The sequence below is a fragment of the Oreochromis aureus genome, linkage group 5, assembly GCF_013358895.1.
Source record: "Oreochromis aureus strain Israel breed Guangdong linkage group 5, ZZ_aureus, whole genome shotgun sequence".
In the NCBI taxonomy this organism is placed as follows: domain Eukaryota; kingdom Metazoa; phylum Chordata; class Actinopteri; order Cichliformes; family Cichlidae; genus Oreochromis; species Oreochromis aureus.
In genome coordinates, this window is record NC_052946.1 from 13,516,804 (window position 1) to 13,543,696 (window position 26,893).

Genomic DNA, 26,893 nt, shown 5'->3' on the forward strand with positions numbered 1-26,893 from the left:
ACAGGCTAAAACACATTCATATTACTATCACAAATGTGAAAAGACAGATTAATATGACATTTTAGAATTTCAATAAACTCAAAAAAATACAGTACTTTCATAACCACTTGCTTTGCACCGAGCATCCCAATTCTCCTGCTAAATAAAGCAAATGCCTCCTCACAAAGTGTGCACTGCACACACACACAGTCTTATTGTTTTCCTTGCTGTTTTCCTGGTGCATTTTATGTTGTAGAGGGGGGCCTGACTTTGATGGAGCAGGTGATTTTAGGCTGTGCCGTTAGCAGCAGAGAGATAGAATATCTTCCTAAGGCCTATGGATAGCACTTTTTATGAGCTGCTCATTGCTGGAGCTACATCAACCTGTCCAAGGCCACCATTGCACTAGGGTCTTTAACTCCCTGCCTCCATTATCCACCTCCATCATTTCCTGTATCATATAAGCTTTTTTTAGTTTGTATTTAGTATGAAGAAAAATACATTTATTTAAAGGACAAATGAGATAAATTAAAAAGTGCTATTGCTATTTATTTACAACATTTAAGAGATGATCATAGCAAATACCATTTTTAAAGCAAATTAATTAATCCTAATGACAACCCGACCCTTACAAAATGTACTCCCAACAAGTAGATAAGGCAACTGCTTAAATAACCAATTACACTTTGTTCAGCTTGTGCAGATTTACACTCACACACACTTTCTGAACAACCCACTTATACACAAATAGCCACACATATGGTTTTTCAGTCTTTTACCAGAGATCAGTAGTGTGTTTTGGCATTAAACATTACCACAAGCGCTTCCTGTTTCATATAATCCATCCTTAACCTCACAACCACCCACTTGCCATCATCGCACTGCTCTGCTCACTGACCCTGGTTCACCATATTAGTAATATTTCACCCTTAGATCAACACATCCATGATAAGGCAAGGGGCTGGTGAGAGGATGGAAGGGGGGGAGAAGAAAAGACGTGGAGGATGGGATGCGATATCAACAGCAAAGCGAAATTATTGCCAATCAGATTTTATTCACAGCTCAACTGCTAGACAAATTGCAGCTCATGCCGTTTGCCATGGGTCAGGGCGCTGCGTAATTTCATTTTAATAAGTCATTTTCCAGGGAGGGATGACACTGCAACACACACAAGTACACATGCCTGGGCACACGCATACGCACTCACACATGGCCTCACACTCAGGCGTATCACCGCCCTCTCATACAAACAAGACTATGGGACCATGTCTCGAGGGTTGATATTTTATGGAGTGAAAGAATTGGATACACCACCAGTGATCTTGAGAGTGACTTTAGTATGAGAGAAGGGCAATACATAAGAAAGAGAAACCTGATTGAAAAGGTCACCTAATACTGTGTTTGCGTTTATTCTTTTTTTTTTTTTTTTTTTATTTATTTTTTAATTGGCCATCTGCAAGAAATGCAGCAAAAGGGGGGAGAAAATTAGATATGCGCTGAGAACAAAAAAATACGATCATTTTAGACCTTTATTTTTTGCTCCTGGACAACTTTAATTTTTCTAAATTATCTGTAAAATCATTTACATGTAACTCAAAAATATATGACAGCCCTGTATATTTTGAAAACAACCTAAATGTAATTACGCCAATGCTCATTTCACTGCATATCTGAATAGACAACACTGAAAAGAAGATGAGTATCAGATCACAGAACTGTAGGTGGGCCACTTTGAACGTGTAGATACCAAATTATGGATGTACATTAAATGTGCCAAAATATATGCCTTTTTTTTTTTTTTACTCTGTATCCATCTGCTCCATTACAATTCTCCACAAGGTGTGAGTTGAGCCAAATTGATTGGATTAATATATATCTGGGCAAATAAACAACTCGTGCCTTGGGGGGCTTTCTCTGCAGCATTTCTTCAGAACTCCTCAGGAATCAAAGGCGCTAATATCAACAGCTGCCATGTGGAATAACATCATGCACTCATGAAAATGCAAGTCCCATATATATCAACATCAAGAAGAAACCTGTGAGAGTTACCGTGTCAGCGAAGAAATGTACAGTCAAATCAAATTCCCGGTGCTGCAAAAAAAAAAAAAAAAAAAAATCACTTCTAAATACACCATAAATTCTTGATAAAAATGTGCACTGGATTCAAAGGCTGTTGCACAGGCTGCCTGTCATGTTCATAACTGGGTCTTTGAAGTCAGCTGTCAGTGGTCGATGCTAAACCATCTTCAGAGGTGCGTCAGTGCTCCTGTTCTTTCAAGTTCCCCTCCAGCGGCCAGTTAGCGGGGTGATGTTCATTCTGAACGTGCAGTTGCTGCTCTGGAGATAGGCCTGGTCAATCCTCCTGTCAGAGATTTCATCCTCCTAGAAGACATGTTTGCGTAAAGTCTAGCCATCCTCAAAGAGAATGGAAGTCTGGAGGCGTATTCAGTGGGGTGCAAAATACGGGGTTTCCAGACACAGAATTTTAATGTACTGTATTTCTCTTTATGATTTCCATATTGAGTAGGACTTTGGGAAAAGAAAAAACTAAAATCATGTGATTTGGGGCCTTACTGCAGCATGTAGTACACCAAAGCTCATCAGACTCATTGTATGTAAACATATTTGCCGCTGCTTCTGTCCCCATTTGCTGCCAGAAGTATATTTTGAAGCTTATACGAGAGACTAAACAGGACATTCAGAAATACTGGGTCAGCACAGTCAAGCATGACGGCCAGCAGAAATACCACCAAGTCAGGAAGCTATAGTCTGAGGTGCGGAAATGGAGATAGCAACACAACTAAAGATACAGCCTGCAAGAAGAGAGCAATAGTCCTCAACAGATAGGGAGCCCTAGGGCTAAAAGATAGGCCCATAGCAGCAGAAACATTTGTGACAAAATGGCTGACATTATCTTTTAATTAGATTCACGCTGTTTACTAGCTTGTTTGTACCCTCATTTATACATTACCTGATATGGCTCTTCTTTATCTCATGTAGGCTTGTAGGAGCTGATGGTGATGGTGGCGGCAGTGATATACACATGGTAAAGAAGCAATGCTCACGTAATGTTTTCTCCAATATAACTGAATCTTTTTGCTTCACGTTTACATACCAACCAAGCAGGTGAATAACTTTTGCGTAACTCAAGTGATTTTTAACAATCTAACTGTTCCAAGAGGAAATGCCACAGACGGCCCAAGGCGGACGAATTGATCTTTCTGCGCAGCGGCTTATGTGGGAGGTAGAACTTCACAAATTTACTCCTCCAGCTCATATGTAATATTCTATAATGCGATGTATGCACACATACATCAGTTTAATGGAAGATGCAAATTTCCTCATTAAAGACAGAAGCACAAGTCCCTCTTACAGAGTCAATCCATAATTAGCTTGTTCCCCTCACTGGCCCTGAAGCATTTGCTTTAGTACTGTGTGGGGCCAACAAGCTCAGTTAGCCTCCCTCTTGGTGCCCTGTGTCATATTATAAATGTTGCAAAGTGAGGCACTTATGGGTTACTTTCAGGAATATCATGTGGCAATTTAAAGTATGAGATTCATAGGACAGATTAGGGGTAGTGGTATCTTAAGTGTTCCAAGTAGAGGAAAAACAGATTTCTCCTTTTGTTTTTTAATTCATTTATTTTTGAAAACTAAATCAAAGACACAGCCGCTATCATTATAGTGGTGCCGTATTACTCTTACTCCAAATTATAACATAATGTAAAGATATGAGAAAGGAGGAAGTTTCAAAGATGTCTAGAAAAAAAGCCAAAAGAACTTCTTGCACCCATCGTTTCAAAGTGTCCGTCACTTCAGTGCAATAAAACATCCCAATTGATCTGCTAGTTGTTACATCAACACATTTAGCAGTCTAATGGTTTGAACAAACTTGGTGACCTGGGATGGATTCAAATCAGTTCTTTTTTTTCAGACCCGTGATTTTCAGGCGTCCACCTTAACTTCAGTAACCTGAGATTCAGGCTTCTATATATACCCAGCTTTACACAAGTGTTCTTGTCAATATTTCACTTCGGGAAATAGCACATTCCTTTTAGGCCTCAGTCAGCAGTAAGTGACCATCTAGGAACCAACAGTGGAACCAACCCACCAGAGAAATCAACTGCTAAAGCCTGAGTCCTTTGGCTAACACAGGGCCCCAGAGGAAATGTGTATTCTTTGACTGAGTGCCAAGTGGTTGCTTGAGGTTGCTGGCAGTCATTTGGTAAATTTAGTTACCAAAAGGTATACAGTGGTTCACTGGAAATTTTTTTTCAATTGCTTTGGTTGCTACCAGTGCGACTGGAAATGAAGAACATTTTTACTTTTTACCTTTATATTTTATACCTTGATGCAAAATAGTCTCCATTTCCATTCTAAGTCAGAAGTTTTACTACCACATGGGTAGTAGTTAGCAAGTCAGTAGCTGTGTCCCAAAACCTAGGCCACATCCTTTGGAGGAACCGACCATCGTGGTCTACGTGGGCCGGGTCCTCCGATGACCGAGAACAACAGAAGTGTGAGGCTGTGAAATGGGACAGTCTAGCCTTCAGATTTGCGTCACCGCTGTCTCGGTGGAGTTTCATAAACTCAGCCGTCTGCTCCTTGCTATCTAAAATATAACAGGACACTGCCGTAAATTCTCAACCATCTCATACTTCTGTTTAATCAGTTTTCTGTTTGACGTTTATTCAGCTGTGTGAAAACCCTGGAGGAACCCATAAAGTTTTATTTAATCTAATCTAATCTAATAACTTTCATCTCAGCCAAACCGATTTACTCTGGAACAAATAAAACACTGAAAAAAGCCAAACAATAACATTTTTAAGTTATCGGAGTGACTTATATATCATGTTTAACCTGAGTAGCGAAAGACAGCGGGGGTCTGAAAACAATAAAGATGGGAGTCTGCTGTTCTCACCAGCTCTAGCGACCCTCGAGCTCCCGGCTAGCTATCGAGCTGGTGGGTAACAGACATCTCCGAAAACGTTGGAGCACTTTTGCAAATATGCGACGTCTTGATAAACCAAGCAGATATTTTAAGTTTACACAGCTACATTCTCGCCTGAAAATTTGTTAAAAGTTTATTTTGTGACCCAGAAAGAATAATAAGAGTAATATTAAAACTAAGTAGCTGCCGCCATATTTGGAAACTGGAATTGACTGGGCCGCGCTATGAATTCTGGAATATGGTGGGCCACGAAGGATACACCCGACGCATCCTTCAAATCTGGGGAAAAAGGAGGACGCATTTGTTGACCGCATTCGGAGGAGTCTACGAATTGGGACAGCCTTTGTCGCGTCGCTGTGACGTAATCGGTCTACAAATGCGGCCTCAGGAGGATGCGGCCTACGTTTTGGGACACAGCTAGTGTACAGGAGACTATGGCAGTCTGCTAGCCATCAAAAAGAATCTTTTCATTGAAGCATCCTCTTTGTGACCATTTTCACTCGGCGACAGCCAGCAACTCCCAGCAATCATTGGCCAGTGGACCAATGTGGTTGAGATCTTACCTACTTGGTTGTTGATGGCACTGCAGACCTCAAAAAGTGACGTTAAACTCTCCCCAAGGCATTAATCTCACATCTTGAATTGGACTGTCTAAAAAAAAAAAGAAAAAAGTAAAGAAAAAAAATTGCAAGTGAGACAAAGTACAAACAGATTGTTTTTATTAGAACTTTAAACAATGCAATTTCTATTAGAAGCCATTATCATAGGCTGTTTAGATGTTTGTTTGTTTGTTTTGTTCAGGCTCATTGAATCTGTCACTGTTTACATCTGCCTTGCAGTCATCTGCTTAGTATGTATCCCCACAGGCTGCTGTGTGATTGGGGTGAATGCTCATCTTCTAAGACACTTTAGACCTTTCACTGACAATATCCTTGTTTACCTCTAGCGTTTTCTTGCTCTGTGCAATCGGTATCTCCCACTCTCTCATTTAAACACCGCAGTGGTCAACATTCACTTTCTTAGAGTACGTTAAACTATTCTTAGCCGGTGACCCAGTATCAACATTGGACCTGAAATGTATATCACGTCTCTGTCTTGTGCTGACTTTTCACTTTGTTATATTTAGTTTGTCTATATTGCTAAAGTACTCTGGGCACTGTCATATGTCTTCATACCTGTCAAAGCGTGAAGACACGTGTTATCTGAAATAATGGTTTAGAGTAAATGACAATGATGCAGGGTGTGCAGAACAGAGGTGCTTTTCTTTCTAATGCATTTTATCACCAACTTAGTGACTGTCAGATATGCTGAGACACAACAATGCTCTCTAGTGTTTTTCCCTGTAGTGATGCATTTTAACTACTTTCTAATCAGCAAGAACACTGTTTTCATGCAGATGTTTTAGAGAATCCTTTTTTTTCCCCATGACAATTACACAAACACACAAGCATTCAATTAGGCACGCCAAGTGCCCTTGTTGAGGTCAGTCTTTTCACAGCTTAAAGGTGGAGATTCCATTTGAATTTTCGCCTTTTTTATTCCTCGGTCAATCTGGGATTCTTTAGTTCTCTTAAATAATGCATGTTTCTGCTTGTGGTGGAGGGATAAAGTGGCTCTTAACGTGAGCTCCCACCCAATACGAGGCTCTCCCTGTCAGGGGGCCAGGTGAGCCGCCTCTGAGCATGCCACCATTGCTGTGGAGGTAACTTTCATGCTCCACTGGGCAAACATTTTCCAGGTCACATTTTTCAATTACACTGAGAGGCAGGTCCCACAGGCAACCACCCCCCCAGCAACAACCAGCTAAGCACACACACACACACACACACACACACTCACATAAACAGACTAACCTCCTCACCCTCCCCCCTCCACCCTGCCATTCCCACACTCATCCTGTGTTTAGCAGGATAGCATCTCCTCCTTCACCACCTATCTTGAAAAAACACAGTTTAGGTTTGGGGAGAAAAGACTGTGTTTATAGGGGTGACAACAGATTAGGTTGCCATTTTATGAACACGGCAAACAAAAAGCAATGCATGCAAACTGATGAGCAAATTGAGTTATAGCCAAACTGTCCCTCAGCAGCCAGACAGAGGACTCTTTGTTCTGTTAAATCTGTCAAAGTTCCTCAAGTTCAGCATGAGGTGTTTATCTCCTTATCTGAATACTTTGAAGTCTCACCCTCTGTGTGTTGCCTCAGGCGTATGGTGAGATATGAGGAGAGTCTGCTTCATCTGCCTAATGCTGCTTGTGTAGCTAATAGTCCAGAAAACACTGCTCTGTGAGGCCACAAACGAGCACTTTAAATGATTCATCTTTGGCTGTCACATGAGAGCAACTTGCCACGCTCTGCCACTCTGTCACTCATGATTTCAAACAATCTGAAGGTGTTAGAGAAGTCAGTGAATACCAGTGTCTGTTAAGAGATATAGAGCACTTTCTGCTCAGCTACCTGCCATATTTTTCAACGAAAAATGCTTGTGATATTGCATATATCTCAGAATGTCATAACTGTCAACTGATTACATTTAAAGAAAAAAAAAAACAGGGAGCAGAACTTTTAATTTATCATTCTCCCAAGTATTGGCTGTAAAGGCTTGTAGCTGTCCAGCAGCTACTGACAAGCCAGTATACATCTGTTCTTACCACTCTGTCCTTCAGTTGTGCATTGTACATGCTAATACCCTCATGCTGCCATCCTCACACTTTCAAAGTCATGTTTAGCAGGTAATCAATAAAGTTACATTTTGACTTGCTCTAATCGTCAGAGTTATTACAATCTGCCCTGAATATTAAAACCCATCAAACTGCTGTCACAATTGCCTCTTTTCCTCTTTTCGGTTTCTGTAATTTTCCGTTACAACTGAGTACCACCTTAATGTGGGTGGGGTCGTTACAGCAATGCTGTCCTGTGGGGTAATGCGACACTAGGATAACACAACAACGGGGGCCACTGAGCCGATGGTAGACTTGTTGCTAAACCAATGGTAAATGTATGTGCCTCATCACTAGATGACGATGTTGGTTTGTGTGACCCTGTAGCCATTTCCCTCATTTGCGGGTTTGATTCTTGAAGGAGTCACTCATCCAGTGCACTACTGGATGATGACTCATCCAGTAGTGCCGCTCTCTGTCCCATCAGTGGAATGCAGTCTGTTGATGCTCAACTCTTTGACAAAGTAGGTACTAAAATAGTACCTGGTGGTTGTGGGCAACACAGCCTTTTTTCAGCTTTCAGCTTTATTTGTCACATGCAAGTTAGCACACAGTCAACATTGCAATGAAATGTGTTTGACAAGCACAAGACAAGTCTCTCAGCAGTATAAAACAATATAACACTATAAGTTAAAAAGCTGTATAAGTCAAAATTTCTGTAATGTGTTTCTTTTTAAGCCAGTTCAAACTCCAAACTCCCATTAATCAGTGTCCTCAATCACGCCTACAACCTGACTGCTGATGCATGAGCTGTATCAGATATTACAGACTACACTCTGGTTCAGGCTAAATATTGCAGCAGATAGATTAAAAACAGCACTCAGATCAGATATCAAAAAACAATATTCGAGCATCCACTCAAAGCAAACCAGCACATAAGAACGGAGCACATGGCAAACACTGTTGACTCCCTTGAACAAGATCTTATTTAACAGCGAAATCAAAAATTGACAGATAAGATCACATGGTGTGCCAGCTGATTTCATTACCAGTCATCCAACACTACCACAAAACATATCAGTGTCTCAATATACAGGGACTCAAACCTTAACTCGTGGTTATGAGACATGAAGATTATTTAACAAATGATATGCTAATCCATATAATGGATTTGGTAAGCTGAGAAACAAGTATGATACACAAGATACTAGCTATGCCTGTTACCATAAAACCACAACTGTGTGCACCTCTCAGTCCAACAGCAGAATTTGCTCTCATATAAATTGGTTCAGCTATTGATTAGCTATTCGGGCACAGGTGCAGGACAAACACTATCTTTGGCATTTCTTAATTCTGTCATGGATTTTTACTCAAAATTCTTTGCAGACCACATGTCTCTTTTATAATGTCTCTGAATTAAATTAGCTGACACATGGCAACAGTTCCTTGGTAACCCTTGCTAACAAGCTTACATTTGCTAACGAACTCGGAAAATATGCAGAGGCGTATGGCAGCATCAACAAGAAAATAATTTGTGGTAAGGAAATACATAAAAATTTCAACTTCTCTGAAGTCTCAAGGCAGACTGGCAAACCTAGCACCTCCTGCTAGCTTTGCCAAAAAAAAATGATGTAATTAGATGCTCATTTACAACAGTAGCAATACAAAGGGTGCCATCGTTGTGTCTTCCAGTTAACACACAACTTCACACAGCACCTCCCCTCACTCTCAGCTGATGTAGCTGGTGTTCACAACACTACAAGACACTTTAGGAGGAATTTCAAGAGGTCAGTAAAGCTCCTGTTTCAACAATGCTTAAGTACTAAACAGTTATCATCAACGTTAGCCTCAGACCACGTTTGCGCGTGCTAACATTAGCATTCCACTATTAGCGAGTCACTCTTGAGTAATCATCGTTAGTAGCTATGGCTAATTATAAAGTTATAAGATTATTTCAGCTCAACATTATCAGTCCTGTAACACTGATATATAGTGTTAATTTAAACGTTTTTCTTGAAGTCACAGATTTAAGCTGAAAAAAGAGCTAGCGTCATCGAGACAGAAAAAGCAGTGGCCTACCTTACCAGCTGTATTTAATCCAGTGCCAAGTCAGCTAAAGTAGCACACTGCCTCGGAAAAGCTAAAAACATAGTGGGGTTTTTTCATTTAGCTTTTTTGCACTTCCTATGATGATGTTATAATATGTCATGTGTGGAGTTATGTTACTGTATTTTGCCACACCATGTCAGACTACTTAAAAGTAGTGCTGTCCCTTGAGTTATCATTCTGTTGTTTATATAAGAAATAATGCTTCTTAATCTTTTGTAAACCCCCCCCATGACACTGAAAATGTTATCCAGTATCGGGTATTTTCCTGGGTATCATTACTGAAGTCTAGCATCTTGACAACCTTCTTGCCACAAGAAAAATAGTTCAATAAGTATTTAAAAGGGCTTCAAGTCACCAGTGCAAATGTGAAAATGGAATTTTTGCAATAACCAGATGATGCACAAATTATAATAAATTACAACGAGTACAGATCAATCAGATTGAATATGATCGGCACAAGAGTAAAGCTGAAAGTTGTGCTCATGATGATGATCCTCGTGATGCCATGTAGGAATCTTCTGCTTTATAAAACTGTCTGGCTCTATTTCCCACAGTACATACGTAGTACCTGTGTGATATTGCAGAAATCCTCAAAACCGATGCCTTTTTTATGTTGGGGATTATTACTGTTGTAAACAAAAGATACCTTTCTTTTGAGTCACCAGCAGGTTTGACAAAGTATCACTAAGCCATTTTAGGAATGAAAACACATTGAGTATGCCTTCATTTAAGTGGTGATAACAGAAAAAAATGACCACAGCTGAGCAATGAGTCATGGAGTTGTGTGAGACTGTGCAGGCAGAGAGGATGGCACTGCAGGCGACTTGGATGAGAGCCAGGGACACTGTGTCAGTGGGGTCAGAGCAAGCTGGCATGACTGGTGAAGGCACATAAGAGGGCACACGAGCATCCGCAAACATGCACACGAAAAAAACTACAATTAATAAAACATGATTAAAAACCACTCTAAGTGATAATAATTTAAGCTATTTACATGTTTACACGTGCAGAATATCTCTGCCCTCCTCCCTTCGTTGCACACTCACAGTTAAACGTGTTCAGCAGCGTGATGATTATGATAAGTCTTTCTGTAAAATGTAAATGCAGATTCACAAGCATCTTTCCTGACAAACCTTTTGGCAAGAAAGCATCATTATACTGTTCCGGCAGACGGAGAGGAACATTTTTAAAAGAAAATACATTAAATCGCAGACAGACTATTTCATTTCTGTCATCTGCCAGACTTTGTCATGCTCTCATCCATCTGTTTATGCGTAATATTATGCATGTGGACCCACCAGCGCTAGCAACAACCCCTGGGCATGACTATGTCATACCTGCTGATTCTCCCTCAAACACCTGCTGCCCCTGATCTTAGCATCAACTAAGAGTATTGCTTGGTTTTTAGGTCGTATCTCCATGTAAAATGTCTGCTGACAATCACCTGCTCCAGTACGCTAAATGTGTCACAGGGCAGGTGTCTCAGAAAAAGTAGTGTGTAGCATCAGTACCACACAGGAGTGTTAATTAGACACACTGACAACAGAGTCAGGGCTGCTGCGATTGACGTACGAAGCTCCCATGGCGGTTAGCACACACAAAAACGCTTGACTCTGAGAGTGCGTCTGTCCCTGAGTGTACCGCAGTGATCACCATAGAAAGAGAGTTGAGAGATTTAGAGCCAAAATTAACCAGCTCCGAGTAAAATATAGTGCAGAACAAAATTCAAGCGGATTTGGAAAGCAATGTAGTTCTGTCAATCTGAGACAAGGGGTTATTTAAACAGAAAGAGAATTTTTAATCACAACGAAAGCTGTGCCACAGTGAAAAATGATATCCCTGATCCAGGTGATAATGTATAATAAATGCAGGCAATATACTAATTCTTTCTTCTTCACAAGGGAGAAAGAATGCACAGGGGGGTAATCTGGACATGTGGTTGCTTTACTTTGCCTTAACAAAGCAGGAAAGAGCACTGATTAAATATACAGCATGTAAAGACTGCTGAAAGAAAAAATAAATAAGCTGTAATCTGAATGCAGGATTGCAGAGTCACGTAACTTGCGCTCAGTACAAAGCAACGGTCTATCACTCTGCTTTTTCCAGATTCTCACGTTCTCTGTCACGTGCATGTAAAAATACACACAAGAGCAAGCATACAATGTATGGCATTGCAGCCTGCAACACTCGACATAACTGCAGACAGATCCAACAGCTGCTAATTGACAGCAGTAAGGAGAGAGCCAGAGGAGGGGGAGATATTTTTAATTACACACCTCAATCTCCATGGCTGCAAAGGGCGGGAGGACAGAAGTCGCGCCAACAGGTTGAGATGGAGATGAAGTGAAACGGCGCAGGGGGGAAATCGCTGGGTGACATTTTCAGCGGCTCCTTTCTGCTGAATGATGTTTGCACGTCAGTAAGCAATCTATCACCTACACACAAGATCAACCCAGAAACAGCCATTGATTGATTGGAGATCAAATTGCAAATGTATATATATTGTTCAGGTAGCGTGAATGGTTGTCTGTCTGTCTGTGTGTGTTAGCCCTGTGATAGACTGGTGACCTGTCCAGGGTGTACCCTGCCTCTGGCAGAGTGTTGGGCTGATACAACCGTATTCTCCACGACAGCTTAATCACAGAGTCATGTTTTGAACACTGTGATGGGATCTAAGGCACGACTGCCTTGCCCTGATGTTTTTGTGTGATTCTGCTCCCTTTTTCACAAAAGCTACAGATTAGAAGTCAGATGCAGCCACTGGCAACAAGAGCACTAATCCAGTCGGTAAGTTCATCTACAGATCCTAATCCTTTAACGCCACGACCAAGCGTGTGTAATTTCCTGCTGTAAATGTACCTATTTTTCCTGTATGCCATCAGGCTTTTTTTCCTCTGCTACCCGTTCACGTCAGAAGAAAACGGTACAGAAAGCAGGTTTGCTGTGATCTCTACACCATAGGCTATGTGATGAATTTTAAATTCCGCTTAGCCATAAAATTGAATCTATCAAGTCTCCAGTGCACCACCTGCCCCCTGTATTTCTCACTCCAAACTTCTCCTCCCTTGAGTTTTATCATTTTGTACAATCTGAGTCCTCCTGTTCAGCTCTGAGTTGGGACAGTTAGATTATCTATGTGAGAGATTTAGATAAAGAAAAAATGACTGTGGCTTTACCTAAAATGACCCAAGATATTACTACTGTAGTTTGCTTTCCAGTTGTACAAATTCAAAACAAGTAAGGACTATTAAAGTGCAAGCATTATATTGCAAAGATGTGCTGTCTGAGATAAAAGCTAGCTATGCCCTGCCTTGACAGATCGAGCTAAATATCTACCTAGACTCCACATAGACTAATCCCTATTCAAGATTGGAAGTTCTGTGCAAGGCTGTAACTGCCTTTCACTCACAGCGGGGCCAAGCACAACTTGCAAGGGTTAGTTCTAAATGCGAGGTCCACAGCGCTATATTTTCTGCAAAACACTTTTCAAAGATGTTTCCTTGGAGGTATTGAAGGGAACGTGCTTGAATAGCATGTGCTCTCAGCACTTGGCACTGAAGTAAAATTATTTTGACTTCACATACCTGACATCACCCAAACACACTGGACTCTGAGCTCAAAGGGAACAGGCTACAAAAGCACTTTTCCAGCCCTAGGAAACAGCTGTAGTAATAAACTAATTCCAAATCTAATATTTTAGGAAACTCTGACCTATCAATCAGAAATTTGATGATAGTTATTTAGTAACAAAAAGAATAATATTATTTTTTTTGTATAGCACTTTTACAAACACATTAAAGATAAGTGCACAAGTCCAAACACACAGTCAGACATACAACATTAACATTTCTAACATTTATTCCTCATACACACTTCCATATCTGCATCAGAAGAAGCAAGGGCAGATAAAAAATAATGGACAAAGGGTTTAGGAAAAGCTAACATAAAACATGACTAGTTTAGGATTTAAGATAACAGTCAAAACAGAGATGAACTGGTCAGCTCATGATCAGATGAACGGAGCGGCTGGCTATTGTTATAAGATGTCAGCTATACAATATATGCAGGAGCCTCACTATGTAGGGTTTCATATGTTATTAGTCATTTTTTTTAAATGAATTCTGTATTTCACTGGAAGCTGGAAAAAGAAAGAGAGTAGGTGTGATGTGTGAGCACTGGTTAGTGATTGTTAGCAGTCTAACTGCTGCATTCTGGACCAGCTGAAGATGGACAAGAGAGGACAGAAATTTTACATGAAAATTGAGTTACAGTACTGAAAATGGTAGAAAATTCAAGTTTGTACTTAATGTTCCAGTATTGTTGGGTGTCAGTTTGATTTTTGCTAATTTTCTTAGTGAAGGAAATAGGATGAGATTACAGATATGGCTGACGATTAGTGTGCTCATTAGTTAACAATTCCATCTTATATGATTCCTTAAATTGCAATAACAATATTTACCTGGTGTGTTTTCCCTGAGCACCAAACAGCTGCTTAGCTGAATGAAAGTGCTTTGTTCTTGAAATGTGATATATGTGAAAAAAAATCCTGTTTTAGGTTGGTGAGTTTTTTGTTTTGGGGTTGTTGGGGTTTTTTTTTTTTTTCAGATTTATAGTTATTGCAAACATACAAAAGGCTCAACTCGGGTTCAACTCGACCGGCTGGGCCCTCTTTAAGTGTTTGAATATTCTCCCTGCGCCTGCATGCGTTCTCTCTCTGGGTACTCTGGCTTCCTTCCCTCAGTCCAGAGACATGCATGTTAGGTTAACTGTGATTCTAATTAGGCCCTAGGTGTGAGGTGAGTGGTCTGTGTCTCTGTGTTAGCAATGCTGCAGACCAACAACCAGTCCAAAGTGTACCCCGCCTTTCATTCTATGACACCTGGGACATGCTCCAGCTCCCCATGACCCTAAAATGAATAACAGGAAGAAAACAACTCAACATTTGGATGTATGGATGGCTGTATGGAATGGCTATGTAAATACACTCCTGTCAGTTATGTTTAATTAGCTTTAGTTGTGTTCATATTTAGCTGACCTTATGTTGAGTTGGGCCATATACAGTAGCTACCTGTCTAGAGACCTTAATAATATTTATTCTGAATAAATAAAATTAAAATGTAACCTTTTACACCTTTGTGCTTGTACTTAGCCCTTCACAGCATGCAGAGAGTTCTAACATGGCTTTGGTTGTAAAAGGCTATATTTTAACTTGAGCCATGATGTTTTCCACGTCCTTATCATGAAGGTTTACGGCTCAAAACTAACCAAACATGAAGTGAAAATGAAAGTAAACAGCAGGTCAAAACAACATTTAAATTCAAACACCACATACTCAAGTCTCCTGGGTGAAAGTCCTTTGATTTATGCCACTGGCATTCCCTTCGAGCTCCCTATGCAGACTTTTGATGCGCTTTCAAAGCACTCCTCCTATATGTCTTTTCAGCAAGGCATCGGCACCGTGATTATATGAGGTGATGTACTAAGCAAACCAGCTGGTAGAGGAGGCTGCTTGCTGGCAGTATCTATAGGAGTGATAACAACTGATAGCAGCTATTTAATCAGCTGATAACATTTATAACAGATGGGAAAACTTTCCCCTGCCAATCTCTGTCCAGAAATATTTCTTTGTTGCCTAGCAACATCACTGTGACTTAAGACTCCACAAAGTCACTGACCACCTAAAGAAATAGTCGTACACAAAGCCCCTGTCAGTTTTGCATCCCAGTTTTTGTATGGCTTAAGTAAATGAGATGTAGCACGTTAATTAGCTTTACACTGGATGGTACATTTAACTCTATATAAATAAGCATTTCAATTAATATAATCAATGTGAATGTACTTATTTATCTCGTTCACATGACTTAAAGCTATTCTAATGGAAATAGACTCAAGGAAGGGGACGTGGCTTAATAATTAGAAGGGAGCAAACCACTCATTTGTGCACTTAAATTAAAATAAAAATAGCACTCATATATCTGCTGGGACCTCATTTTAAATTCAAAATCAAAGCAAAGCATTTATGGTAAGCTGCAGGTCCTCAACATCGTTTGGTGACCTTGCAAATGACTTTCTGTCCGAGAGTGCCAGTAAATTGTTGATAAGTAACAAATTAAAGTGACTTTCAGGTTTCATTCAGTTGCATTTATATGCATCTGATGTGCCAAACTTTAATTGTACTGTATATTCCTCCCAGGCTAAAAGGGTTAAGTTAAATAGGTTTCACCTTATGCAGCTGTGACCACGCTCAAATACATTTAAAGCTAAAAGTTAACATTTAACATTTTCGTCATCATTTCATCTCAGATCCTGAGTTGTGTGAGCAACAAATCCTTGTAAAATGCGGGACTGCATGTTCCCTGACATTAATGCAAGAATGGCAAAAATATTAAGTTTATCACAGAAAAAAAACACATTCAGAAATGAGAGGGACACAGGGCTGCTTGAATAATGAATGAATAAGCACCACATATCAACATACCCCCACTGCATCAAACCATTTCTCCTCCTCTGCTTTCTGTCCTTCATTTTTTCTCCCATTTATCACTAATTTGTATCCATGGAAATCAGCATAAATCCACTAAACCCAGGAGAGAATTGGTAATGGCATCTTTCACCAGAGAACATTTTGGTAAAAGGGAGACATGCTCGCGAGCCTGCAGGGTGAGGATTAGACAGCGTCTGTTATGCAATCCATACTTGTCATAAACTACAATCTCACTTGTGTTGCCTGGGATATTGAGATGTGCATTAGCACAGAGGAGAGGAGATTATCATCATGAAGGATGGCAAGCTGTTTCTCTCCTCTATTCTCATACTCACACATTCAAATCTTTTACTTGACAAATCACTTCTGTTGCATAAACAAGAAGTGTTGAGATGTTCTCCAAAACAAAAGGTGGTTCTGAATGAGTCTTTTCACTTCAGAATCAGTGTGAGACTTCAGCAAGCACACTTTGGATTCTGTGTGCAACTACATGTTTACTATGCAAGTGGCGAAGTGACTCAGCTCTTTAAAGATAAATGACTCCGCAGAGTTTCGTGTAGATGATCAGATTAAAACCGCACTAATGAACATTTTTTTTCTAACAGTAGGTCAAATGACTCCCTGTATGGTAAAAAAAATAATGACGCTAATGACAAAAAAGAAAGATCACCCAGCTCTGTGGTTCCCTTCACCTCTGTGGAGAATGCCTGCCTCCAGGTATTGTTTTGGTTGTCTTTCCCACAATTTCTCACAGCTCGTAAAGTGTTGCTTTTGGTGGCAGCAAGCAAAAAAAAAATTTCAAACCTAACTTTATGCTAACTGCTCGACAGCAGATAAAGTTAGTGCCAAGCTACAGAGTTTAGCTTTTAGCAGTTATAGAACAGATATTTGCATCCTGATCTCATGTCAAAGACTTTATGGAGAGTAAATATTCAACTTTTGAGCACAGGTCTGAGGGACTGTGTCGTATCTATTTTCCATGCCTCAAACACTGCTCCATCTATTCATCTATTCATCGTCTTCTGATAAGCTGGAGTTTATCCCAGTTGACCAACCTGTGAGAGGCAGGGTACACCCTGAACACATCACCAATCTGACCCCAAAATCTACACACTCATGCGCTGATGGATTCCTCAGAGGCAACTCTGGGTTTGGCATTTTCCCCAAGGATATCCTGTGACCAGGGATCGAACCAACAACCTTCCATTTAGCAGACAACCTACTCTAAGCCACAGCTGCCCCATAGTAGCCAATTTAGACTCACCAGTTAACCTAACATTTATGTCTCTGGACTGTGGGAGGAAGCTCAAACCCCTGGAGACCACGTGCAAACCGCTGCAACACCAACGTAAAAGTACATTTTAGGATTTTGAATTTAATGCGTTTTGGCACCCCTTGCAAAATTACAGCCATGACTATTATTGCTTGTACTGTGCAAGTCTGAAAAGTAATGAAAGGCAGAGAGTCAACAGCAAATCAGTAAAAACTCCAACAGTATTTTACTCAAGCTAAAAAAAAAGAAGTGGAAGCTAAAATGGCACCCCAGAGATGCATATACAAATAGCCCGTGAGAAAAAGTTTTCACTCTGTCATTCTCCTTCTCGCTTCTTTTCTTCCTCTCCAGTCTACATTTCTCCCACAGTCTCCAGCGTCTTTCAGTATCCCTTCTCCTTCATGATTGTACAACTCACCCAGCATCTTTAAACTCTTGCAATTCCTTTCTCTGTCTTGTAGGCATTGTTAGGCATTGCTCTGTAAACACTGAGAAAGTGGAAACTTTCTGGCGAACACTGTCTTGGCAGTCAAGCATAGCAAAGCAATAGCAAAATATCCTTCCTTTTCCCACAGTGGCGGTCTGCGCTGTCTTTTAGCTGACATGTTCAAATCAATAATTCACATTCAGTGAGTGCTGGTGTTTTTGCATGTGTGTGTGTGAGAGAGAGAGGGAGAGAGAGGAAGAGCTTGTCTACATGTGTGCGTTCGTTTTTGAGACTCGTATCGGCCATCAGGAAGGTCTCAGTGTTCTGTGTGTCTGACAGATCGACGTGTAGGTTTATCAGGCAGATCCTTAGCCTGATATCATTTTCACAGGCAATTAAAGTCTGCAGCAGGTGCTGGATCTCGGCTAATAAGGACTTACATACTGTCTGTCTTTAAGGTTGAGTGACAGAAAAATAGAGAGAACACCGAAGCGTTAGTTCATCACAAGCGAACGTCTGTGTGTTTCTGCAGGAGTAGCGGCGGGTTGTGTATATCGTTGCATGTGTGCGTATGATCTTGGAGACACGTGTAGGTGTGTGACAAGGCCACGGACATTAATATTCTTACTGCATAAGCAGGTTTGCCACTGGCACTATTATCTTTGTGGAAAAACAAAATGAACAGCACAATCCGTTTCCAAAATGGCCTCGGCACGGTGCAGAGGATAATCATATAATTTGCAGATTTAATTGGAAATATAAATCCCAATGCACACACCATTACGGGCAGCTTTGATATACACTTTGCCGATTGATGCATGATGACACCTCGCAAATGTGGAGGGTCACCCGTGTCACTTTTAAATATCACAGCACCCCGGGAAACCTGATTGGAGCACCAACAACACATTTAAATAGCTGTCCTCACATATTGCTGAGCGAAATTACCTTTTCAACTGTCTCTGCCTGCTGCAGATTAGATTGGCTATATTTTTTTTCTGTGGTCATTTTCTCCATTTGACAGAGCATGGCACAACTCATGTTGTTGCTGTTGGGGGGGGGGGTTTGCATTAAATTTTACTAATACCGCCGGTGTGCTGTATTCCGACATTTCAGTCTTGTATTATATGGAGTATGTGATAGGGCTATTATAGCATTATGATATTTCATCTGGCAGTGAGCGAGGTTGTATGGTGGTCCACCTGAAAAGGCTGCAGGCTCCTTGTACATCGCCATACAGTATTGCAGCAGAGTGTAATGCTTTATCAATAAACCACTGGACCGTTTGCTGTTTTCATAATGGAGTCGTGAAAGCCAGCGCTGGCTCCTAATTACCAAGGCAAACAGGGCTTGGCAGCAATTCAGTGGAAAAAGTGCAGAAGAAAGGGATGGGAATAAGAGAAGGGAAAGGACACAAAAGGAAAGACCTAAAAAAGAACACAATTTCATTCCCAACTCAAAGCTAATTATATCTGTTGAAGCAGGAGGAAGGCCTTGTTATGCCCAGTGGACCAACCTCAGAGTTGGTATCAAGATCCCTATCGCCGCCTTATGTCTGCTGCTCTGATAAGACAAGTCCAATTCAAATGTGCCCTCTAAACTTTCCCTTCTACACTGTAGTAACTTTATCAGAGACTGAGGTAATGCTGGTGGCAAGGAATGTATGTCATTAAGGAATCCATTGGCATGATTTTAGAATGATAGGAAAATCAGACAAGAGAAAAAAAAACACCAGCACATCAGCAGGGGCTTTTAATCTACACTAAATTAGAAATAGTGGTTGGTAAAATTGGGAAAAAAGACCCAAACAAAACACAATTTAAAGGGGCTTTTAGTGAGGATGTGTGCTGATGTGCACCTCTGCTAATTGGCCACAAGAATTGCTCTTTTGTGCTTCTGTTTGCATAAAAAGGGGGGTTTGAGCAAAGAGAAGATAAAGTAATCTTTATTCATTTGAAATTAAAGTGAAGTGGCCATGCTTCTACAATCCACTCTTTGACACCTTAAAAAAACAAGTACGCCAGAGACCGGGTCAGGCCGCTACTTACGTCCAAATTGACCAGCACTGACATTTCTTGAGTTTTGCCAGTTAAATAGCTATTTGTTTGTTTGTTTGTCTGCTTGTTTGTTGTTTGAGAGAATGTGGGGTAGGTCTTAACCCAAAACCAAAGGGCATCACTTAGCATTAACAGCCTGAGCCTCTTTAATTTCAGTATAATTCACTGTTGAAAATAGGGCTGAAGCTAAGCTTATACAGCAACCAAGCCTTGCATTCTGATTCAACCTATATCTGTGGTATGTTTGAGTAATGATGTTCAGTCTTTTCCTTTTGGGATTTAGAAGTTGCCCCTGGTGAGAGGCAGTGGGCAAATAACGGGGTTTGTTCCCTGCGCCTTCGGGTCAGGGAACGGGTCCTGACTGTCGTCTGCGCTGATGCGCCGATGACAGTTTAAAGTACCGGGCCTTCTTGGAGTCCCTGGGTGGAGTGCTTAAGGGTGCTCCACGTGGGGATTCTGTCGCCTTATTGGAAGTCTTCATTGCTCATGTGGGCAATAACAGTGAGACCTAGAGGGATGTGATTGGGAGGAACTGCCTGCAAGATCAGAACCTAACCGGTGTTCTGTTACTGGATTTCTCTAACAGCCACAAGCTGCAATTTGTCCATAAAAAACACCATGTTTGAACATAACATAAGTAGGCCACAGGTCAATGAGTGATTTTGTAATCATATCATGAGATCTGTGGCCGTATGTTCTGGATACTCGGGTGAAGAGAGGTGCTGAGCGATTACCACCTGGTGGTGAGTTGGATCAGGTGGCGGGGGAGGATGCTGGACAGACCTGGGGCACCTAAACGTATTGTGAGGGTGTGCTGGGAATGCCTGGCAGAGATCTTCAAGTCCCACCTCTTCAACTCTCACCTCCAGCAGAGCTTCGACATTCCCCTCAAGCAGATGGTGGACACCGGAGGTGCAGGGAACCATCAGGCTGAAAAAGGAGTCCTATCAGGCTTGATTAGCCTGTGGGACTTCGGAGGCAGCTGATATATGCCCACAGGCCAAGCAGAAGGCGACTTGGATGTGGTGGCCTCCAGCTCTCACTGAGAATGAGAATCAGCACCTCCAAGTCTGTGGCCATGGTCCTCAGCCGCAAAAGGGTGCAGTGCCCACTCTAGGTCACGGACGAGTTAGTCGGAATTTAGAGGAATTTAAGTATCTTGTGGTCTTGTTCATGAGTGAGGGAAGCAGGAGATCGACAGACAGATTGGTGCTGCAGCTGCAGTGATGCGGACGCTGTACCGGTCCATCCTGGTAAAGAGAGAGCTGAGTTTAAAAGTAAAGCTCTTTACTGGTTAATCTACGTCCCCACTCTTACCTGTGATCACGAGCTTTGGGTAGCAACCAAAAGAATACGATTGTGGATACAAGCGGTGAAAATTAGCTTTCTCCAAAGGGTGGCTAGCCTCTCCCTTAGAGATAGGGTGAGGGGTTCAAGCTGAAGGAGGTGGCCAGGGAAAGGGAGGTCTGGGCTTTTCTGCTTAGGTTGCTGCTCCTGCGACCCGGCCCCGGATAAGCAGAAGAAAATTGATGGATGGATGGATGGATGGATGGATGGATGGATGGATTGATGGATGGATGGATTTAGAAGTCACACAGCTATCCACAAATGTCTTTTTGGCCTTTACTCCCTCAAGAACACCTCCCTTAATGCTGCATCACCACCTCCACCGCCCCACCCTGCTCTCGGGTGAAAATAGATGTGGCGTTAAGAGCATATTGATCCAAGAGGCTCTAACAACAGCACTTTACCATATGACAACAAAAAACTTCTGTACGCTTGTAATGTAAGCTGTTAGGCAAAATGACTTTGACAGTCTTTGATTAAAACCCCAAAGTCATTCCATTTATCACTGGCCTCACTGTTTGAGCAGGTATTAAATCAAAAAGTTAAATTTCTGAAGTTTAAAGATGTACATTCAAAACAATCGTATCTTATTATGGTCTTATTATGGGTCATATTATGGAGTGGCTAAAATTATGCATTCTGTATTCTAGGGTGCCTACCTTCACGTTTTTGTAGATAAATATAATTACATTGCAATTTTCAAATAAATTACATTGAAATTCCACTTAATTACAGAGGAGTTGCACCCTTAGTCACGAGCCATGTTATAAAGTGTTACTGAACACTTTTCCAGTTACAGAAACTTTGTGGTGGAATGAGTGCATGAAGAGAGGGGAAAAATAGAGGGGAATGCACAGCAGAGATCCAGGTACGTTGGATAATTAGGCAGAGATTGGAGAGTGACAGACAGAATGGGAGACAGGCACACTGGCTGATTCACATGCTCACAGAAAGCAGCAGCCAGCAGCCATCTCACGACAAACATCTGAGGAACTCTTTTCCAGACAGATGAGATCAGAGTTTGGTCTCCTTCATAGCAAAGGGAAGTGGGGGCTTTACGACAGGCATAATTAAAGTCGCCTCAGACTGAGTACTTTCACTTTTCCTCAGTCTCTGATGAGCCCAATTCTCTGAAGTCTGTCCCTTTAGGTCAAACACTCTGAACACAGGCATGTTAAAGTAACCTCCTTTTATCCTAATGATCATAACCCATAGCTAATAGAGCACCAAAAGCCGGCTAAAATGATTCAAAAAGTGGCCTGAATATATTCAATTATAATGATAGAGTTAGCAATGGCATAGTGGAGGCAGTGGTGACTTTCCAAGTCCTAAATATGCTGCGGTCATCAAGATCATTATTTTTTCATGTGTCGCAAGAGATGGAAAAGAGGACATGATCGGGATCAAAAGCACACAGGGAGCATACCTAGTTTCTTTGTCAATTTACATTTTTACCAATGCTTTATAAGGCACATGGTAAACTTAATGTTCATGTTACTGTGGCGTTCTGCGTTCATAACCCTCTTAACGCTTAGATTTTATCTGAATTGAGAAGTGTATTTTAAAACTGTGCATCTCATTTATTTGCCTGGCATTCGACCATGAACCCCCGCCCCCCCCTCCCCCCAAAAAAGGAAAAAAAATACCCAAAAGCAAAAAGGAACTGTGACAAAATTTAAATTAGCTTCATTTTTTAAATCTTAGTCGAAATGACAGGAATATGGATTTGGGAAGAGGGTGTGAATGCAGGAAATGAAAAGCTTCTTCGTGCCAAGGGAGAAAAAAAATAAATCTTTGCATTGACAAAGTGGCACAGAAAAGAAATAAATGCTCGTTGAATTCTTCACTATCACTGCATACAACACTGGGCTGATGAAATTGTAACAAGCATGATTATTACAATTATTCACGAGTCTAATAGTCTTGTAGGCTATGTTGCAGTTCCCCATTTTGCTGCAATATCATCTTTTCGGACTGCAGGGCTCTTTTTTCTTTTTTCTCTTTTTTTCAGAGATGCAAAAGTGGTGTTAAGAAATAAATAGTGAGAGAAGTTGATTTAGTTTTTGTCAATGAGTTTGGGTATATTCTAATGGCTGTTTGATGAAGGAGCTTGTTCTTGTTCTTCTATTCATGTGAACATACACGCACATATGTGAACATGTGTGTGTGTTTGTTGTTTTGGTGGTGGTGGTGAGGGGGGAGTTGTTTGTTTTGTTTTTTATTTCAAGGGCCAACACATCGGTGGGGTGATGAAGGATGACAGTTTCCCATTTTTAATTGCCATGGTTCCTGTTGCCTGGTTGCCTGGGGGGGACAGGAAGGGTGCAGACACAAATATTCTCTAATGAGTATTAATCTAATCACTGTCTGATATAAACAAGGATTCTGTAATGATGTCAGACCCCTACCGCCATCACTACCTAACTCTGGCATTTAGGCTCAGGGTATTAGCATTTCTCAAAAAAAAAAAAGTCCTGACAAATTGAAGGACATTCTTATGGCAGGAGGGGAGAAGGGGGGCTATAATGATGGCTAGAAAAATTGCCTCACCCATTTCTTTTCAAGAAAGTATTTGACTCTCAAAGGGGCAGCTTTTCAGTTATTAATTATGGCACGGCGTTTCCTTGGGAACTGAATGTGCCTGGTGCCAGCGGCTTTGCCAGGTTCTTGTCTAACCTGCGATGTAACAATGATCAGGCTGATCAGAAGTGCACCGTAATAAAGGTAACTGCACATATAGCACACATGTTGCGGGAGTATGGGGTGTCTGGCCCACTGCTACGGGCCATTCGATCCCTATACAACCGTTGTAAGAGTTTGGTTCGCATTGCCGGCAATAAGTCGGACTCGTTTCCGGTGGGTGATGGGCTCCGCCAGGGCTGCCCTTTATCACCGATTCTGTTCATAATTTTTATGGACAGGATTTCTAGGCGCAGCCAAGTGGCGGAGGGCTTTCACTTCGGTGGCCTCAGAATCTCATCTCTGCTTTTTGCGGATGATGTGGTTCTGATGGCTTCATCGGTGGGGCCTCCAGCTCGCACTGGAACAGTTCGCAGCCGAGTGTGAAGCAGCGGGAATGAGGATCAGCACCTCCAAATCTGAGGCCATGGTTCTCAGCCGGAAAAGGGTGGAATGCCCACTCCGGGTCGGGGATGAGTTCCTGCCCCAAGTGGAGGAGTTTAAGTATCTCGGGGTCTTGTTCGCGAGTGATGGGAGAAGGGAGCCGGAGATCGACAGGCGGATTGGTGCTGCGGCTGCAGTGATGCGGACGCTGCACCGGTCCGTCGTGGTGAGAGGGAGCTGAGTGTAAAAGCGAAGCTCTCAATTTACCGGTCGATCACGTCCCGACCCTCACCTATGGCCACGAGCTGTGGGTAGTGACCGAAAGAACGAGATCGCGGATACAAGCGGCAGAAATGAGCTTCCTCGAAGGGTGGCTGGCCTCTCCCTTAGAGATGGGGTGAGAAGTTCGGCCATCCGGGAGGGGCTCAGAGTAGAGCCGCTGCTCCTCCACATCGAAAGGAGCCAGTTGAGGTGGTTCGGGCATCTGACAAGGATGCCCCTGGGCGCCTCCTGGGTGAGGTGTTCGGGCATGTCCCACGGGAGGAGGCCCAGGGCAGACCCAGGACGCGCTGGAGAGATTATATCTCTCGGCTGGCCTGGGAACGCCTTGGTGTTCCCCCGGATGAGCTGGAGGAGGTGGCTGGGGAGAGGGAGGTCTGGGCTTCTCTGCTTAGGCTGCTGCCCCCGCGACCCGACTTCGGATAAAGCGGATGAGGATGGATGGATGGATGCACATATAGCTCAAGGAAAATATGTGTCTGTGTTTCAAGAGCTGTTGGCATTGAGGAGATTACTTATCTGCTGTTGTCATACACACTAGCAATGGCGCTCACTCCAGGGGGAAATATAGCTACTTGTGTACTCACCTTAACAAAGAAAACAGAGAAAACTGCACCCTTGTCTGCCTTGTTTACCTCGCTAGATTGAGAGGGTTACCTCCAAGGGCAAGGGGACATGAATAATGTCTACCACCTGCACCTGTTTCCTCTGGATGCTGCGGCTTTAATTACCTCAATTAGCATTTGGGAGATTGTTTGTAAGGATCTGTATCTACAGTGATGGAGCATACGCTCAAAGGGGATGCTAACTCATTGGAAAACACAGACAAATTGTCTTCCACTGTAACCTTCTGCAGCAGTTGTGACTCCGAGCATACTTAGAATGAGTTCTGTGCTCAGACAGAGAGATAACGATAATGTGTTGACACATGATCAAATAACATGCCATGCTGCTAAAACTTAGTGCAATGAAAAAGTAAGACGGAGATGTAATCTGTGATCTGCAGGAAAACAAAATGGCATAATTTAAAGATGCAAGATGACAGAAATGTGAACTAATAGAATTCCTCTCCTCACTATGACAGTTTATTAGAAGTCTGCAGGGGGAACTGTGCAGGTTTCAGCCCTCTTTTGTTGAGTCTACGAGTCCAAAGTACACGGCACCATGATTTTGTTCCTGCTTTACCCAGTGATCTGTAACATGTGATTTGTCCCCTTTCATTTCCATAATGGCTTCTTGAGCTCCCTCATGGAAACATACGGAGAACCCTTCTCACTGTATAGGATTTGTCCTGCACTAATGGAGCTGAGATTGGATTCTGGCACTTATGTGTGCCTAGATGATTCCTCCTTTTTAGCGCCGTTCTCCTTTGCCTCATACATAATACATAGGTTTAAAGCAGTATTGCTTTGCAGGAGATCTCATTTATTAACATGGGAGTCTCACGGGGATCAGAAAGCTCAGCATCAAAGTTTGCTTCAGCTCTGCTCTCATCATGACTGGGAAACACTTGGGATTTCCACCAACAGGTGGGATTATCATCAGTATTATCAGTCACTGTGTTTTTAAACAAACTGCCTGTCTGTAGTTAATAAGGAAAGACCATTTGTTAAATGCTCACTGTATTTTTTTTTTCCTGATAACTTCAGTAGTAATCCAAAAGCTTGAACATTTCTTAGGAGGGAATGCTGCAGAAGGTGTAGACCTCAGTTTAGGTGCATCATCCATATTTAAAATAAGAGTGGGGAACAGCTAAAAGGCCTAGCTGAAAAGCAAGGGCGTCGATTTGGCATGGACGGAAGGGACATGTCCCCACCAATATCCAGCGATTATTGAATTGTCCCCACCAATAATTTGATCTCTTCGAGTAAAGAAATACAAACCCGATAGAAAGAAAAAAAAGATCTGTCAACGTCTCATTCGCCCAGCGGTGCAGAAAGAGTTAAATTACGTTCTCTACTGGAGTCCTACCTCAAGTGACAAATATGGCCAATGTGATTGGCTGTGCCTTTCAGGGAGCTTTGTTTATTAAAAAATAAAACTTACCTTTTAAGGCGCAACACTTAGACACAAATGTAATATTTAACAGAAAAAGAAAAGCATCTCTGCGAACCTGCATCCAACAGTCGGAAGCCCCGAAAAAGAACTCTTGCCCCAAGTCTGACCCGAACTTAAAATAGTGCTAGCCCAGAACAATTACCTCTCTCCGTTTTTATACCTCTCACTCGCTCACTCCAAGAGGGAGGCACATCTCCATAAGTTATTT

At 41.9% G+C, this 26,893-nt stretch overlaps 1 long non-coding RNA gene across 4 annotated transcripts; it reads right to left on the reverse strand.

Annotated features, from left to right (window-relative positions):
* Positions 1-964: 964 nt before the first annotated feature.
* LOC120440359 lies at positions 965-26,893 on the reverse strand. Of its 4 annotated transcripts, none has more exons than XR_005613185.1 (3): positions 26,828-26,893; positions 5,494-5,581; positions 965-2,361 (listed from the first exon to the last, which is right to left on the reverse strand). It is a non-coding gene; the product is annotated as an uncharacterized LOC120440359 (long non-coding RNA). The 4 variants fall into 4 exon arrangements; XR_005613182.1 differs by lacking the exon at positions 26,828-26,893 and adding an exon at positions 26,741-26,795; XR_005613184.1 differs by lacking the exon at positions 26,828-26,893 and adding an exon at positions 9,673-9,765.